The sequence below is a fragment of the Oryctolagus cuniculus genome, chromosome 12 (genome assembly GCF_964237555.1).
Source record: "Oryctolagus cuniculus chromosome 12, mOryCun1.1, whole genome shotgun sequence".
NCBI lineage: Eukaryota > Metazoa > Chordata > Mammalia > Lagomorpha > Leporidae > Oryctolagus > Oryctolagus cuniculus.
Window position 1 is genome coordinate 93,426,604 of NC_091443.1, and position 17,970 is coordinate 93,444,573.

Sequence of the window (17,970 nt, forward strand, 5' to 3'; positions counted from 1 at the left end):
AGCGGACATTAAAGAATGAGGTACCTTTCTCTGAAGGGAGGAGAGAACTTCCAGTTTGATTATGACCTTGTATAAATAATGTTGGACTTTGTGAACTCAAGAGGCTTCCATAGCCTTGGCAGCTCATGAAAAGAGCCTCAGGTGATTACTGACATCATGAATAAAAGTCTGAACTGTTAAATCATCAACAGGAGTCACTGTGCACTTGCTCCCTATATTGGGACCTGTGTACTTAACGTTTTTTACTATCAGAATTAACACTATAACTAGTTCTCAAACCATGCTTTATACTTTGTCTTTCTGTGTGGGTGCAACCTGTTGAAATCTTTACTTAGTATAGAGTTGATCTTCTGTATATAAAGATATTTAAAATGAACCTTAATGAAGAATGGGATAGGAGAGGGAGTAGGAGATGGGATGGTTGTGGGTGGAAGGGTGGTTATAGAGCAAAGAATCACTATAATCCAAAAGCTGTACTTTTGAAATTTACATTTATTAAATAAAAGTTTTCTATAATTATAACATATCTGAATAGAGCAATACTGAGTAAGAACACTAATCAGGAATAATGTGTTCAAATGAAAGATTAGCAACAAATATCTTCATTAATAAAATCTACAAAATTAAAAAAAATAACACCAATCTTTTGAAAAGTTAGAGAGGTAACTTTTCCAAACTCATCATATGAGGCCAGCTGGTAAAGCCATTATGGAAGTCTGTTTGGAGATTCCTCAGAAACCTGAATATAACCCTACCATAAAACCCAGCCATCCCATCCCTTGGAATTTACCCAAAGGAAATTAAGTTGGCAAATAAAAGAGCTGTCTATATCTAATGTGTATTGCAGCTCAATTCACAATAGCTAAGACCTGGAATCAACCTAAATGCCCATCAACAAAAGACTGGATAAAGAAATTATGGGATATGCACTCTATAGAATACTATACAGCATTAAAAAATGAAATCTGTTCATTTGAAACAAAATGGAGGAATCTGGAATACATCATGCTGAGTGAACTAATCCAGTCCCAAAGGGACAAATATCATACGTTCTTGAACGGTGACAACTGACTGAGCACCTAAGAGGAAACCTGTTGAAGTGAAATGTACACTATGAGAAAAAATGACTTGATCAGCCCTTGTCCTGACTGTTGAAGAACAACTTACTATTTTGTTCCTTTTAGTATTTTTGTTCTACTTAATGCCAGTGGTTGAACTCATTAATTAACATGCAATTATTCTTAGGTGTTTAAATTTAACTGAAAAGTGATCTCTGTTAAATATAAGAGTGGAAATAAGAGGGTGGGGGGATGTACAGTATGGCCCATGCTCATCAGACATACCCCTAGTGGTAGAGTTAGAAACATGCCAGGGGATTCCAATTCAATCCCATTAAGGTGGCATGTACCAATGCCAGCTCACTAGTCAAAGTGATCAGTTTCAATTCATAATTGATCATAATGATAGGATTGAGAGTCAAAGGGATCACCTAAACAAGACTAGTATCTGTTAATACTAACTGATAGAATTAAAAAGGAGAGAACACCTAAGAATAATTGTGTGTTAATTACAGAGTTCAACCAATGGTACTAGAACAAAAAAATACTAAAATGGATAAAGTATTAGATTGTACATCAACCGTGTGGACAAGAGCTGATCAAGTCACTGTTTCTCATAGTGTCCATTTCACTTCAAGAGGTTTCCCCTTTGCTGCTCAGTTGGTTCTCACCAATCAGGGAGAACATATGATATTTGTCCCTTTGGGACTGGCTTAATTCACTCAGCAGGATGTTTTCCAAATTCCTGAATCTTGTTGCAAATGACTGAGTTTCATTGTTTTTGACTGCTGTATAGTATTCGAAAGAGTACATGTCCCATAATTTCTTTATCCAGTCTACTGTTGATGGGCATTTGGGTTGGTTTCAGGTCTTAGCTATTATTGTGAATTGAGCTGCAATAAACATTAAAGTGCAGACAGCTTGTTTGTTTGCCAATTTCATTTCCTTTGGATAAATTCCAAGGAGTGGGATGGCTGGGTTGAATGCTAGGGTTATCTTCAGGTTTCTGAGGAATCTGCAGACTGACTTCCATAGTGGCTTGACCTGTTTGCATTCCCACCAACAGTGGGTTAGTGTCCCTTTTTCCCCACATCCTCACCAGCATCTGTTGTTGGTAGATTTCTGAATGTGAGCCATTCTAACCGGGGTGAGGTGAAAGCTCATTGTGGTTTTGATTTGCATTTCCCTGATTGCTAGTGATCTTGAACATGGTTTCATGTGCCTGTTGGCCATTTGGATTTCCTCTTTTGAAAAATGTCTATTGAGGTCCTTGGCCCATCTCTTAAGGGGGTTGTTTGTTTTGTTTTTGTGGAGTTTCTTGATCTCTTTGTAGATTCTGGTTATTAACCCTTTATCAGTTGCATAGTTTGCAAATATATTTTCCCATTCTGTTGGTTGCCTCTTCACTTTCCTGATGTTTCTTTTGAAGTACAGAAACTTCTCAATTTGATGCAATCCCAAATGTTAATTTTGGCTTTGACTGGCTGTGCTTCTGGGGTGTTTTCCAAGAAGTCATTGCTGGTACCTATATCTTGCAGTGTTTTTCCAATGCTCTCTAATAATTTGATGGTGTCAGGTTGTAGATTTAAGTCTTTAATCCATGTTGAGTGAATTTTTGTGTATGGTGCAAGGTAGGGGTCTTGCTTCATGATTCTGCACATGGAAATCCAATTTTCCCAACACCATTTATTGAATAGACTGTCCTTACTCCAGGGATTGGTTTTGGATCCTTGATCAAATATGAGTTGGCTGTAGATGTTTGGGTTGATTTCTGGTGTTTCAATTCTGTTCCATTGGTCTATCCATCTGTTTCTGTACCAGTACCATGCTGTTTTGATAACAACTGCCCTGTAGTATGTCCTGAAATCTGGTATTGTCATGCCTCCAGCTTTGTTTTTGTTGTACAAGATTGCTTTAGCTATTCGAGCTGACTTACCTCAAACGGTAGAGATAGAAACATACCAGGGGATTCCAATTCAATCCCATCAAGGTGGCATATACCAATGCCTTCTCACTAGTCCCAGTGATCAATTTCTGTTCGCAATTGATCATAAGGATAGGACTAAGAACCAAAGGGATCACATAAACAAGAATAGTGTCTGCAAATACTAGCTGATAGAAAAAAAAGGGAGAGAATGATCCATCATGGGAAGTGAGATACACCACAGACCCACAGAATGGAAGATGTCCTAAACAGCACTCTGACCTCAGAATCAGCCCTTAAGGCATGCGGATCCGGCTGAAAAGCCCATGAGAGTATTTCAGGCATGGAAAGCCAAGACACTCTGGGGGGGGAACCTAAAAAAAAGATCTCCGCAAGTGAGATCCCAGTGGAAAGAACAGGTCATCAAAGAAGGAGGTACCTTTCTCTGAAGGGAGGAGAGAACTTCCACTTTGACCATGGCCTTGTCTAAATATGATCAGAGTCGGTGAAGTCAGGGGGCTTCCATAGCCTTGGCAGCTCATGACAAGAGCCTAGGGTGATTACTGAGGCCATAAACAAGAGTGTCAATTTGTTAAGTCAACAACAGGAGTACACTGTACACTTACTCCTCATGTTGGATCTCTGTCCTTAGTGTGCTGTACATTGAGATTGAATGCTATAACTAGTACTCAAACAGTATTTTTCACTTTATGTTTCTGTGTGGGAGCAAACTGTTGAAATCTTTACTTAATGTATGCTAAACTGATCTTCTGTATATAAAGAGAATCGAAAATGAATCTTGATGTGAATGGAAGGGGAGAGGGAGTGGATAAGGGGAGGGCTGCGGGTGGGAGGGATGTTATGGGGGGAAGCCATTGTAATCCATAAGCTGTACTTTGGAAATTTATATTCATTAAATAAAAGTTAAAAAGAAAAAGAAAAGCATGTATTTGATTTTCTGGCTCCAGTCAAAATTACGAAGTTATCCAGAGATCCCCTTTAAAGCTATCTTATTTGCATGAGCTTAGCTATGGCCTGAAATTTGTGTATTAGACAGAATCATAGCCACTCATATTGCCCATGAAATATCTGAGTCTTAAAATCAAAGGTACAGGAATTGAGGAGAAAAGAATTTTTTTCTTTTACCAGTCACAAATGAACTCTCAAATTTATAAACCATTTTATAGCCAGCAGAATCTGATATTCTGAGATATTCTCAAATGCTACAAGCTATCATTTGACTAAACCAAATTTGGATGCATAATGAAACTACTGTGTGTTCAACAGTTTATTTGATTCTCAGTTCTCACACCAGTTAGCTTGGGGTTGGGGAGTGAAGAATGATTGGCCTTTACAAAGATTTTACTCTCCACACAAGGGTGTGAAGGCATTTAATCCCAATTAGGAGAGATTAATCATTGGGAACAGGTGGGACCCTAATGACGTGATTAGGTTAAATCAATTCATGTGATTATTGAGTGACTGCTTATTCCCAGGTGTGTGCTATAGAAACTACTTCATATTTGAACCTCCTGCAATTTCATTATTTGGTCATATGGTCTCTGTGCCACCCAAACCTCTGCCAACAAGATGACCATCAACAGATACTGCCCTCCGACCTTGGACCCAACCCATGAGACAAATACCATTTCTTTCTAAATTACTGAGTCTGTACTATTCTGTTATTAGCATCAAACAAAACCTGACTCAGAACCTAGGAAGAGCCGTGCTGACAGGACTGAATTGTAAACTAGTGACCTCGTTTCTCAACCAAAGGATATCAGATCACATGTGGAAGTTCATTTCTCCATGTGGATTCTGTAATCACCATCAATTTGGAAAGCTGTGCGGCCCCACGGCTCACACAAACCCTTTTCCTTTAGACACAGGACAGGACACCAGGGTCCTGGCTACTGGCCCAGCTCACCTCCTGTGACCATAGAATACTGGTCTCTGACACTCACCACTTTCCAGCTTCCAACGAGTCCCAGCATCCTCCTGAGGGCTCCTGAGAGTGGTGAGGGAAGTTCACAGAGCAGCAATGGGTGAAACACCTGAGACCTCTCTCAGGAACAAACCCAGAAAGCCTAACATTGGGATGCCAGAAAAGAAGATGCTGTGTGGTTCAGCAGTGTTGCCTTTGAACACCTGATTTTAAAGTCTGCCCTAACAATGAGCATGCATAACATCAGAGAACACACAGCCAATCCAAATGCTCCTAGCTTGAGGGCCGTAGCTTGGGGTTGTGGCAGGTGGGGGCAGAGAGGAACTCTGCTTGGTCTCAGGTCTGAAACTGCCTCATCTTTGCAGCTTGATCCTCCCAACAGCAGGGGCCGCTCTCACCTCCCTGATGATCATGACATCAGAGCACTGTCCCTCCCTCCTTTTGCCAGGACCCTATTAAAATCTTGTGACCCTTGGACTTTCAATAATGGCCTCATGTGTAACAGAATGCTGAATCTTTCCGGTATTCTGGGTCTTTATCTGGGTTTTTATATTATTTATATTCTTGGCTCTTTTTTAAGGTCATTTGACTTTTTTTTTTAAAAAATTGACTCCAGGACTATTTTAAGATACTAAAAAAATACATTACATAGATTGACCTCTCTTTCTCTTGTTTCCATTACAGATATTCACTTGTAGTTCTGTATTCTGTAATTTAATATTGTTGTCTGTTTCATTCTTACTGGCATGTCATAACACATTGGGTTTATATATTGATCTTATACACAGTAATCCTGCATAATTCTCTGGTCAGTTTTTATTTGTTTTGAATTTTAAGGGATTATCTCCGTATATAATAGTTTAATTAACATTTATTGATGGTTTTGCTGCTTAAAAGCATATCCTTATACATAAAATTTTCTCTTTTTTAAATTTCCTAACTGCACATCTAGGACATTATTGAAGACAGAAAATAAAAGGAGAGCGTCTTGTACAGCTGTGTTCCAAGGGAAATAGCTTTCAGTGTTCTATGACAATTATGCTTTATATTATAGGTGCATTGCAGTCCATCTTAGTTATAATATGCAATAACTATTTTTACTGCTTTACTCACGGTTTATTTTTGTGATTAGATGCTTAATTTTATTCGAAACTTTTCATCTTTTAATTGCAGTTACCATGTGATTTTTTTGTGTTTCTCTTCCACATGAATTATTTACATGACTTATTTTGGAATGTTAAACACCTTGGCATCTTTGACTCTATCTTGCTTTTTTATTGATCTCTTGTGATTTCATATTTTGCTCTATATTAACATTTTGCTTAAAATATTTGTACCTCTTTTTATAAAGATATGTTCTTTTTTTTGAGGGTCTTAAACAACAAAAATTTATTTTCTCACTGCTCTGGAGGCTGAAAGTTCAAAATTGAAGTGTAGGCAGAGTTGGATTCCTCTGAGGCCTCTCTTTCCTTAGCTTGCAGAGGATGCCTCTCTCACTGCCTTCTTTTTTTTTTAACTTTTATTTAATGCGAGGAGTGCCTGTGGGGTTTCAGACCCAGTATGCCAGTGGGCCTATCACTGGTGACTATCTGGTGACTATATGGGTGGATGAGCCTCATCAGTGTCAAGGAAGGTCCAGAGGAACCCATGAGATTTCCCTGAAATCCATCAACTTAGGAGCCCCCTCAGCACAGCATCAAGTAGAGAGTATTCTGCTTTTGTTGTGGATGGCCAGATTGGGTACTAGCCGGTGGATAATGGATAAAGGGAAGTCAGGTAGAACATCACATGGTGGTACACTCAGTAGTGTGTCAGGAAGCTGCTGCTGTGCACGCTTCTTGGATGTTTGTGCTTGGGGATTTTCCAGGTCAGTTTGATAGTGAGAGCCTAATTTCAGGGGCTATTAGACATCAGAGCCAGGAGATTTGGTTTGACCTGAGGGTCAAATATATACTTATATTCAAAATCCAATATTTAAATAGGTTATATTTTGAATATCTATTCTGCACAGTTGTCTCATTCAATAATAAGTGGTTTCTGTTTCCTTGTTGCAGGGCAGGCATTGTTCATGGTTATGCCATTTGTGTGTAACATTAGCATTTTGTTTTGAAAAATCTGAAAGGACACTGCAGCTGTACTGATAGCGAATATCTGTGTGATTTCTCAACTGATTGATTGTGATATGAAATCACAAGAGATCAATAAAAAAGCAAGATAGAGTCAAAGATGCCAAGGTGTTTAACATTCCAAAATAAGTCATGTAAATAATTCATGTGGAAGAGAAACACAAAAAAATCACATGGTAACTGCAATTAAAAGATGAAAAGTTTCGAATAAAATTAAGCATCTAATCACAAAAATAAACCGTGAGTAAAGCAGTAAAAATAGTTATTGCATATTATAACTAAGATGGACTGCAATGCACCTATAATATAAAGCATAATTGTCATAGAACACTGAAAGCTATTTCCCTTGGAACACAGCTGTACAAGACGCTCTCCTTTTATTTTCTGTCTTCAATAATGTCCTAGATGTGCAGTTAGGAAATTTAAAAAAGAGAAAATTTTATGTATAAGGATATGCTTTTAAGCAGCAAAACCATCAATAAATGTTAATTAAACTATTATATACGGAGATAATCCCTTAAAATTCAAAACAAATAAAAACTGACCAGAGAATTATGCAGGATTACTGTGTATAAGATCAATATATAAACCCAATGTGTTATGACATGCCAGTAAGAATGAAACAGACAACAATATTAAATTACAGAATACAGAACTACAAGTGAATATCTGTAATGGAAACAAGAGAAAGAGAGGTCAATCTATGTAATGTATTTTTTTAGTATCTTAAAATAGTCCTGGAGTCAATTTTTTAAAAAAAAAAAGTCAAATGACCTTAAAAAAGAGCCAAGAATATAAATAATATAAAAACCCAGATAAAGACCCAGAATACCGGAAAGATTCAGCATTCTGTTACACATGAGGCCATTATTGAAAGTCCAAGGGTCACAAGATTTTAATAGGGTCCTGGCAAAAGGAGGGAGGGACAGTGCTCTGATGTCATGATCATCAGGGAGGTGAGAGCGGCCCCTGCTGTTGGGAGGATCAAGCTGCAAAGATGAGGCAGTTTCAGACCTGAGACCAAGCAGAGTTCCTCTCTGCCCCCACCTGCCACAACCCCAAGCTACGGCCCTCAAGCTAGGAGCATTTGGATTGGCTGTGTGTTCTCTGATGTTATGCATGCTCATTGTTAGGGCAGACTTTAAAATCAGGTGTTCAAAGGCAACACTGCTGAACCACACAGCATCTTCTTTTCTGGCATCCCAATGTTAGGCTTTCTGGGTTTGTTCCTGAGAGAGGTCTCAGGTGTTTCACCCATTGCTGCTCTGTGAACTTCCCTCACCACTCTCAGGAGCCCTCAGGAGGATGCTGGGACTCGTTGGAAGCTGGAAAGTGGTGAGTGTCAGAGACCAGTATTCTATGGTCACAGGAGGTGAGCTGGGCCAGTAGCCAGGACCCTGGTGTCCTGTCCTGTGTCTAAAGGAAAAGGGTTTGTGTGAGCCGTGGGGCCGCACAGCTTTCCAAATTGATGGTGATTACAGAATCCACATGGAGAAATGAACTTCCACATGTGATCTGATATCCTTTGGTTGAGAAACGAGGTCACTAGTTTACAATTCAGTCCTGTCAGCACGGCTCTTCCTAGGTTCTGAGTCAGGTTTTGTTTGATGCTAATAACAGAATAGTACAGACTCAGTAATTTAGAAAGAAATGGTATTTGTCTCATGGGTTGGGTCCAAGGTCGGAGGGCAGTATCTGTTGATGGTCATCTTGTTGGCAGAGGTTTGGGTGGCACAGAGACCATATGACCAAATAATGAAATTGCAGGAGGTTCAAATATGAAGTAGTTTCTATAGCACACACCTGGGAATAAGCAGTCACTCAATAATCACATGAATTGATTTAACCTAATCACGTCATTAGGGTCCCACCTGTTCCCAATGATTAATCTCTCCTAATTGGGATTAAATGCCTTCACACCCTTGTGTGGAGAGTAAAATCTTTGTAAAGGCCAATCATTCTTCACTCCCCAACCCCAAGCTAACTGGTGTGAGAACTGAGAATCAAATAAACTGTTGAACACACAGTAGTTTCATTATGCATCCAAATTTGGTTTAGTCAAATGATAGCTTGTAGCATTTGAGAATATCTCAGAATATCAGATTCTGCTGGCTATAAAATGGTTTATAAATTTGAGAGTTCATTTGTGACTGGTAAAAGAAAAAAATTCTTTTCTCCTCAATTCCTGTACCTTTGATTTTAAGACTCAGATATTTCATGGGCAATATGAGTGGCTATGATTCTGTCTAATACACAAATTTCAGGCCATAGCTAAGCTCATGCAAATAAGATAGCTTTAAAGGGGATCTCTGGATAACTTCGTAATTTTGACTGGAGCCAGAAAATCAAATACATGCTTTTCTTTTTCTTTTTAACTTTTATTTAATGAATATAAATTTCCAAAGTACAGCTTATGGATTACAATGGCTTCCCCCCATAACATCCCTCCCACCCGCAGCCCTCCCCTTATCCACTCCCTCTCCCCTTCCATTCACATCAAGATTCATTTTCGATTCTCTTTATATACAGAAGATCAGTTTAGCATACATTAAGTAAAGATTTCAACAGTTTGCTCCCACACAGAAACATAAAGTGAAAAATACTGTTTGAGTACTAACGCATTCAATCTCAATGTACAGCACACTAAGGACAGAGATCCTACATGAGGAGTAAGTGCACAGTGACTCCTGTTGTTGATTTAACAAATTGACACTCTTGTTTATGGCCTCAGTAATCACCCTAGGCTCTTGTCATGAGCTGCCAAGGCTATGGAAGCCCCCTGACTTCACCGACTCTGATCATATTTAGACAAGGCCATGGTCAAAGTGGAAGTTCTCTCCTCCCTTCAGAGAAAGGTACCTCCTTCTTTGATGACCCATTCTTTCCACTGGGATCTCACTCGTGGAGATCTTTCATTTAGGTTTTTTTTTCCCCCAGAGTGTCTTGGCTTTCCATGCCTGAAATACTCTCATGGGCATTTCAGCCGGATCCTCATGCCTTAAGGGCTGATTCTGAGGCCAGAGTGCTGTTAGGACATTTGCCATTCTATGGGTCTGCTGTGTATCTCACTTCCCATGTTGGATCATTCTCTCCCTTTTTGATTCTATCAGCTAGTATTTGCAGACACTAGTCTTGTTTATGTGATCCCTTTGGTTCTTAGTCCTATCATTACGATCAATTGTGAACAGAAATTGATCACTGGGACTAGTGAGATGGCATTGGTACATGTACAAATACATGCTTTTCATTGGTATATGCCTGGGATGTGTTGACGCTAAAATCGTCATCCATTATGTCTACTAACTCTATATAATGTCAGAATTGAACTGTTGGTAAGTCATAGGTGTTATAGATGTGTTGTTTGATATTAAGCAAACAACACACATTTGGTGTTAGTGATCACGAAAATGACTGCACAGGTCACAGACTTAAACTGATTTTAAGTGTTTGGTTTCTGGTGAGGATTAAGACCTTGGAGGAGGGAGCCAATGCAAACTGTTGGGAGGGAAAAGTAAAAAGTGTAGAACTCTCGGAATTAAATGTTCTGGCTGCTGAGGATTGTCTTAGTTCCTGAGAGTGAATCCCCTTAGTCTGCATCTCCTGAGAGTGATCCCCAAAGTCTGGGAACCTGAGTTTGGTGTCCCTTGATACTGTGGGATAAATAGGTTGCTTCCTTTCAATTGCACTTAGTACACCAGTTTAGAAATTATGTGCCATGATTTCATGTTAGACATATATACTCTTGCATAGATCCCTAATATACAGTAATAAAACCTGAAAGGAAGACAATTGTTGACATCTTTGTTTTCTGCTAAATTTGAATAAGAATGTTAACATCCATAGAACTAATATTCAGGAAAATATAGGGGCCTTGGTCAGTTCAGGTATTTTCCCAATCTCTTCTACTTCTGCCCCCAAGAGGGAAGTCCTGGTTCTTTGATGTTTTTGTTTGCTTACTTTCTGTTTCTCTAAACCATGAGTTTTGCTAGCTTTGTTTGGTATTTGTGACAATATCTTTCTTGATTTTTGTTCCTCATCTGCTAATTCTTGGCCTTTTTTGTTACATTATGGCAAAATGCTGTCATGTTATAGATTGTGTATAGACTGTGCTTCTGTAGGAAACATTGATAGTTAAAATGGATTGTCTATCTTTTCTTCCATTTGTACTGATTTTTGTGCTTTTTCAACACTTGAAGTGACCTTATTTATTTATTTTCTCCATCTAGTGTTAGCTGATGTACCTGCACAATGACATATGGATAACTATTAATTACCCCTGGTTGGGTATTTATGCCATTGTATTTATTTGTTCTGATAAACACTGGGCAATCCTTGCAGTTTTGTAAGCATTTTTCTTAAATATTCTGATGCTCTATCTATGAACACTGATATGAAACACTGTACTATCCTCATAGAAAATGATCTGCTCATCTCACTGTGTAACCCTTTTAAATTTTCTGACACAAATCCTGATTAACCTGAAGTGCATATTGCTTTTCCAGGCTTCAATGTAATGGTGTTATAATGGACCATGTTTCTGCATATTTTCTATTTAATCATTTTATATCTTCATTCTATTTTACTTTTGAAATCTGTACATATGTATCTTAAGTTCACAAAAATGTAATGTATTTAGCACATAAAATTGGTTTGGAACACTATTTCTTTGGAAGCTCAGATATCTTATAAAAGAATGTTCTCAACTCTTTACTCCTATTGTTTATATAATTTCTGTCATTATTTTTAATGATCAGAAACTGTAACAACACTGTTTATTGTTAAGCTTTTATTAAAATGATAATATTATCTGTTAGGTTACATTGGAATAAAGAATATAAATATTTTGCTATACCTCCATTTGCTTTCAGTCTTTTCTTTACTTGGATGACTTCCAAGACTATGTTGCTCTTTATGTCTAATGAATTATTTTCTAAAATTGACTTGATAGAAAACAAGAGACAATGAATGAGAGAAAGAGCTCCTATTCACAAGTTCACTTTGCAAATGTTCACATCTTCCAGGGAGGGATCAGATCTAAACCTGAGAGCAGGTAACTCACTTCAGGTTTTCCATGTGGGTGGCACAAACCACATGTCTTGAGACATCATCATGACTTCCCAGGGTCTGCTTTAATTGGAAGCTGGAGTTAGGATCAGAATCAGGAAATGCACCCGGGTCCTCAATTGTGGAATACAGTTTTATTAATCTTAACAGTTACCCTAAGCCTTTTTTTAAACTGAAATACACGGATCCAAGTTTGAACATCATGCCTGTAATTTGACAACAGTATTAAGAATGAATGAAACAGTATAAAGGGATGGGGTCATGAGCAGTGAGTTAAGCCATGACTTGGGATGCCCTCATCTCATATTTATCGTCCTCATTCAGGTCCTGGCCATTCCCCACTTCCAATCCAGATTCTTGCTACAATGTATCTGAGGGGCATTTGATGATGTCTTAAGTACTCATGTACCTTCTGCCTACATTGGAGATACAAAAGGTGTTCCTGGCTCCTAGATTAAACTGGAACCAGTCCCAGGTTTTGCAAACATTGACAAGTGAACTAGTGGATGGAAGATCTATCCACTACTGTCCCTCCTCCTTTCAAGTAAATAAATACATATTAAAACCTTACAACTATTCTTCCATTTAGGTTCAAGTTTAGCTTTGCAACAATGGCATTCATAGAATATCAGAAAGTCATGCAAGGGATGAGCAGAAAGTTCAATGGGAAAGGCAACCTTGATTTTTAGATTTTAAGATTATTTAAATAATCCTTAGCAGGACTGGAGATTATTGCCTTATTACTTCCTTATGCTTTGTAAATGATGTCGTTTGTTAAGCACATATTACAGATAGTTCATTGATAGAATATAGAGACAGTTCTGATTTTTAAAATTTTGCTCAGTCTTTGATTAACACTACTTGTATATTATTACAGGATACAGTGAAGCATTTGAGTACATACACAACATAATTTAATCAATCTAGAAAATGAGGATTTTCCTTGCTTATTTTGTGTTTAAGGCCTACAAGCTCCCCCATTCCAATTTCTTATACAGTGTATCTTATCATGAACTAAAGTCACAACACTGTATTATGGAACACTGCAACTGGTTCGTCCTTTCTAACTCTGTTTCTATATCTGTTATCATACCACCCAGTATCTCCAGTAATGAATCTTCCCATCCTAATTAAAAACATTTATATTTATATCCACCATTTTTTAGAAACCCATATATCAGAGAACATGTGAAATTTATTTCTTCCTATGCCAGTCTTACTTCACTTAAGGATCTCCAGTTCCACCCATTTTGAAGCAAATAATATTTCAATCCTTTTTAATCACTGAATTAGGATTGGAAAACCTGTAACACATTGATAGATTCCTAGGTTGGTTCCAAATATTTACTACTATGAATACTGCTGTAGTCAAAACAGAAAGCAGAAATCTCTTTTGCATGCAGATTGAATTTCCTTTTGATACATACACAATGGTTGGAGAGGTTTATCCATTCTCATTTTTTGAGGGATGGCCATACTAAGTCTTCATAATGCTCAGGCTAACTTGCATTCTTATCAATATCTTATATTTTAAAATATTTATTTATTTGAAAGTCATAGTTACAGATAGAAAGAGAGAGAGAGAGATCTTCCATCCACTGGTTCACTCCCCAAATGGCTGCAATGGCTAGAGCTGGGCCAAAACAAAGCCAGGAACCAGAAGCTTCCTCCTGGGTCTCCCATGTGGGAGCAGAGGCCTAAAGACTTGGGCCACCTTCCACTGATTTCCCAGGCCACAGAAGAGAGCTGGATCAGAAGTGGAGCAACTGGGACTCAAGTCCCCATACGGGATTTTGGCACTGCAGGTGGCGGCTTTAATTGCTACACAACAGTGCAGGCTCCAATAACTTATTAAAGTTTAATTTTCTTCATACCCCACTAGCATTTGTTAGTGAGGTGACACCTAGTGTCTTTTGATTTGCATTTTCCTATATAATAATTATATGGCATGTTTTCCCATTTTTGTTGACCATGGGTATTTCTTTACAGAAATGCCTGTTCAGATCCTTTCCCAATTCTTAGATGTATTTGTGCATAATTTCAGCAGTTTCATATGTATTCTGAATTTCAGTTCTTCATGAAATGCAGAATTGGCAAATACGTTATCCCAGTCTACTGGGGTATTAAAATAATTTTATTCATATAAGGTGAACAAATTTCATGTATTTCATATACACAGACTTAAGAGCATAATATTTCCCACCCTAACCTCCCTCCTGCCCATGCTCTGACCCTCTGTCCTCCTTCCTCTCTTATTGTTTCTTTTTATATCCATAATTGCATAATTTTGATTTATTTTATAATCACAAGCTTAACTCTGCACCAAATAAAGAATTGAATGGAACAAGTAGAAAAATCACTGTTTATCAAGAGTATAGACAAGGATTGTAAGCAATAACCAAAACTCAACATTGCATTTTTGTGCTTTGTTTCTTTGTGCTTTGTTTATTTGTTTATTTTGTGCTGGTTTATTTGACTGAGAATAATGGCTTCCATATGCATATACTTTGTTGTAAAAGACAAGATCTTATTAATTTATATAGCTGAGTAGTTTTACATAGTGTATATATACCACATTTTCTTTAACCATTATTCAGTTGATGAATCTCTAGGTTGATGTCAGATGTTAGCTATTGATCTGCAATAACCATAAGGTGCAGACAAGTCTTCCTTATGCTGATTTCATTCCATTTGGGTAAATTTTTAGGAGTGGGATGGCTGTGTATATGGTAGAACAATTTTCAGATTACTGAAAAATTACCAGACTGTGTTCCATAATGGTTGTACTCTTTTGCAATTTAACCAGCAGTGGATTATAGTATTTTATCACCCATGTATTTGCTAACATTTATTGTTTTATAATTTTTGAAAGATAGCCACTCTAATTGGGGAGAGGTTTCACCCTCATCATCCTTTTGATTTGCATTTCCTGATGGCTAATGATCCTGAGTATTTTTAAATGTTTCTGTTGACCATTTGAATGTCATCCTTCAAAAATATCTGTTTTGTCCTTTGCCCATTGCTTGACAGGATTTTTGTTGTTTTTGTTGTTCTGGATTACTTGAACTCTTTGTAGATTCTGGATATTAGACCTTTAACCATTGCAAGATTTGCAAATATTTTCTCCTGTTCTCTTGGATGCCTCTACAATATGTTGAGCAATTCTTTTGCAGTGCATAAGCATCTTAGCTTAATGCAATCCTATTTGTTTATTTTTGCTTTGATTGCCTATCATTCTGGGGTATTTAACAAGAATTCCGTGTGTATGCCAATGTCTTGCTGAGTTTCCCAATATTTTCATCTAGTAATTTGATGTTATCAGGCTATTGTTTTATATCATTGATCCATCTATAGTTCATTTCTGTATAAATTGTAAGGTGGTGGTCTTGTTTCATACTTCTACATGCAGAATCCAAGTTTTCCAGTAACATTTGTTGAAGAGTACCTTTTTTTCAGGCATTGATTTTGGCTCCTTTGTCAAAGATCGGTTGGTTGTACACGAGTGTATTACATTCTGGAATTTCTACTCCAGTCCATTGGTCTACATGTCTATTTTTGTGCCAGTATTAGGCTTTTTTTGATTCTAACTGACCTGTAGTTGTCATGAAATTTGATATTGCAGTGCCTCTGGCTTTGTTTTATTCTTTAAGTTTGCTCTAGCTATTCAGGATCTCTTGGGCTTCCATATGAATTTTAGCATCATTTTTTCTATCATTTTTTTTCAGAAGAATGTCATTGCTATTTTGATTGGGATCATATTGAACATGTAAATTGCTTTCAGTAGTATGGACATTTTGATTATATTAATTATTCTAATCCATGAACATGACAGATATTTCCGTTTTTATGTTCTCCTATTTATTTTAAAAATGTTTTGTAATTATCATTGTAGAGATATTTGACCTCTTTATTTAAATTTATTCCCATTTGTTTGGCTATTGTGAATTGAACTGATCTTGCATGTCCTTTCTCAGCCATAGCATTGTCTTTTTATACAAATGCTATTGGATTTTGTGTATTGATTTTATCTTGCAAATTTACCAACCTCTCTTGAGTTCCAATAGTCTCTTGGTGGAGTCTTTTGGCTTCCCTATATATAAAATCATATCTTCTGTCAACAGTAATAATTTGACTTCAACCTTTCCAATTTGTATCCCTTTGCTTGGATTTTGCTTGCTGGTGGCTCTCAGTAAGCCTTCTAGAACTATATTGAATAGCAATTATGGGGGTGAGCATCCTTGGAGATCTTAGTGGAAATGCTTCCAATTTACCCACACAATTTGATGGTGGCTCTGTGTTTGTCATAAACTACCTTGAATGTGTTCATGAATATTCCTTCTATTCCCAGTTCAAGGTTTTTATCAAGGACATATTTTATCTAGTGTATTCCCACTTGGTCTGGGTGAGTTATATTTCTAATGTGTTGTTATGTTTGATTAGCAAGTATTTTGAGGATTTTTTGCATCTGTATTTATCAAATATATTGGTCTTAGTTTGCTTTGTGCATATACCTGGTTTTAGAATTAAAGTGATGCTGGTTTTATAGGAGTTAAGAGGGGTTTTATCTTCACTCTGATGTCTTCTTTGTTTGTCTTCTTTGTCTTCTTTGTTGTGAATTATCTTCTTAGTTTGATATAAGGTTTCTCTATTAGTTTTTTATTGCCTGTTCTTAGGGTATCTTATCAAGAAGCCATTGCTTATGTCAATGCCTTATAGTTTTCTCTATATTTTGTAAGTTTGAGTTCTTACATTTACATCCATGACTCACTTTCAGTTGACTTTGTATAGGAAAAGAGGGGTGGTCATCTGGGTTTAGTCATGTCCATATGGATATCCCGTTGCCTCTGGACAATTTACTGAATAGACTATACCTTTTCTAGTGTATTTTTGTTAGCTTTGTAAAAGATCCATTGTCTGTATGTATCTGTATTTCTTTTTGGGAGCCTCTATCCTCTTACACTGGTCTATTCATCAGTTTTTATGCCAGGGTTTACCATACTTCTATGGTATGTATTGAACTCATTTGTTGTAACCCCAGACGTGTTCTGTTTCTCAAGAGTTACTTTTCTATGTGGAACATTTTTTAATATATGTGAAGATATGAGGTTTAGGTTTATTTTTCTAGATACATGATGAATTCCATTGATTTTGATGGAAAACATATTGTGTCTGTAAATTAACTTGGATAATATGGAAATATTAGAAAGTATTTCAATCTGTGAATATGAGCGGTCTTTTGATCTCAGATTCTTTATCATGGCTTTAGAATTGTGGCTGTAGAGGCATTTTACATCACAAGTCAAATTTATCCAGGGTATTTTATTTCTTATTGTGAATTTAATTTCTTCTTTAATTTATTTTTTCAGTGGGTTCACAATAGTATAGGTATATAAAACTTATTCTGATTTTTTGTGCTTACTTTGTATCCTACAAATCTACCAGTCCATTTACCAGTTCAGGTGGCCTGTTGTTGAACTCGTTGCATTTCCATATAAATAGAATAAAATCATCTGGAAAAATAAATAATTTCAATTTCTTCTTTTCTATATCTGTGTCTTTTATTTCCTTCCCTTTTCTTTTTGTTTTGCCTAGACCTTACATTGCAGTATTGAATATAGAAGTAAAAAATGAGCCGGCGCCGTGGCTCAATAGGCTAATCCTCCACCTTGCGGCGCCGGCACACCGGGTTCTAGTCCCGGTTGGGGCGCCGGATTCTGTCCCGGTTGCCCCTCTTCCAGGCCAGCTCTCTGCTATGGCCAGGGAGTGCAGTGGAGGATGGCCCAGGTGCTTGGGCCCTGCACCCCATGGGAGACCAGGAAAAGCACCTGGCTCCTGGCTCCTGCCAGGATCAGC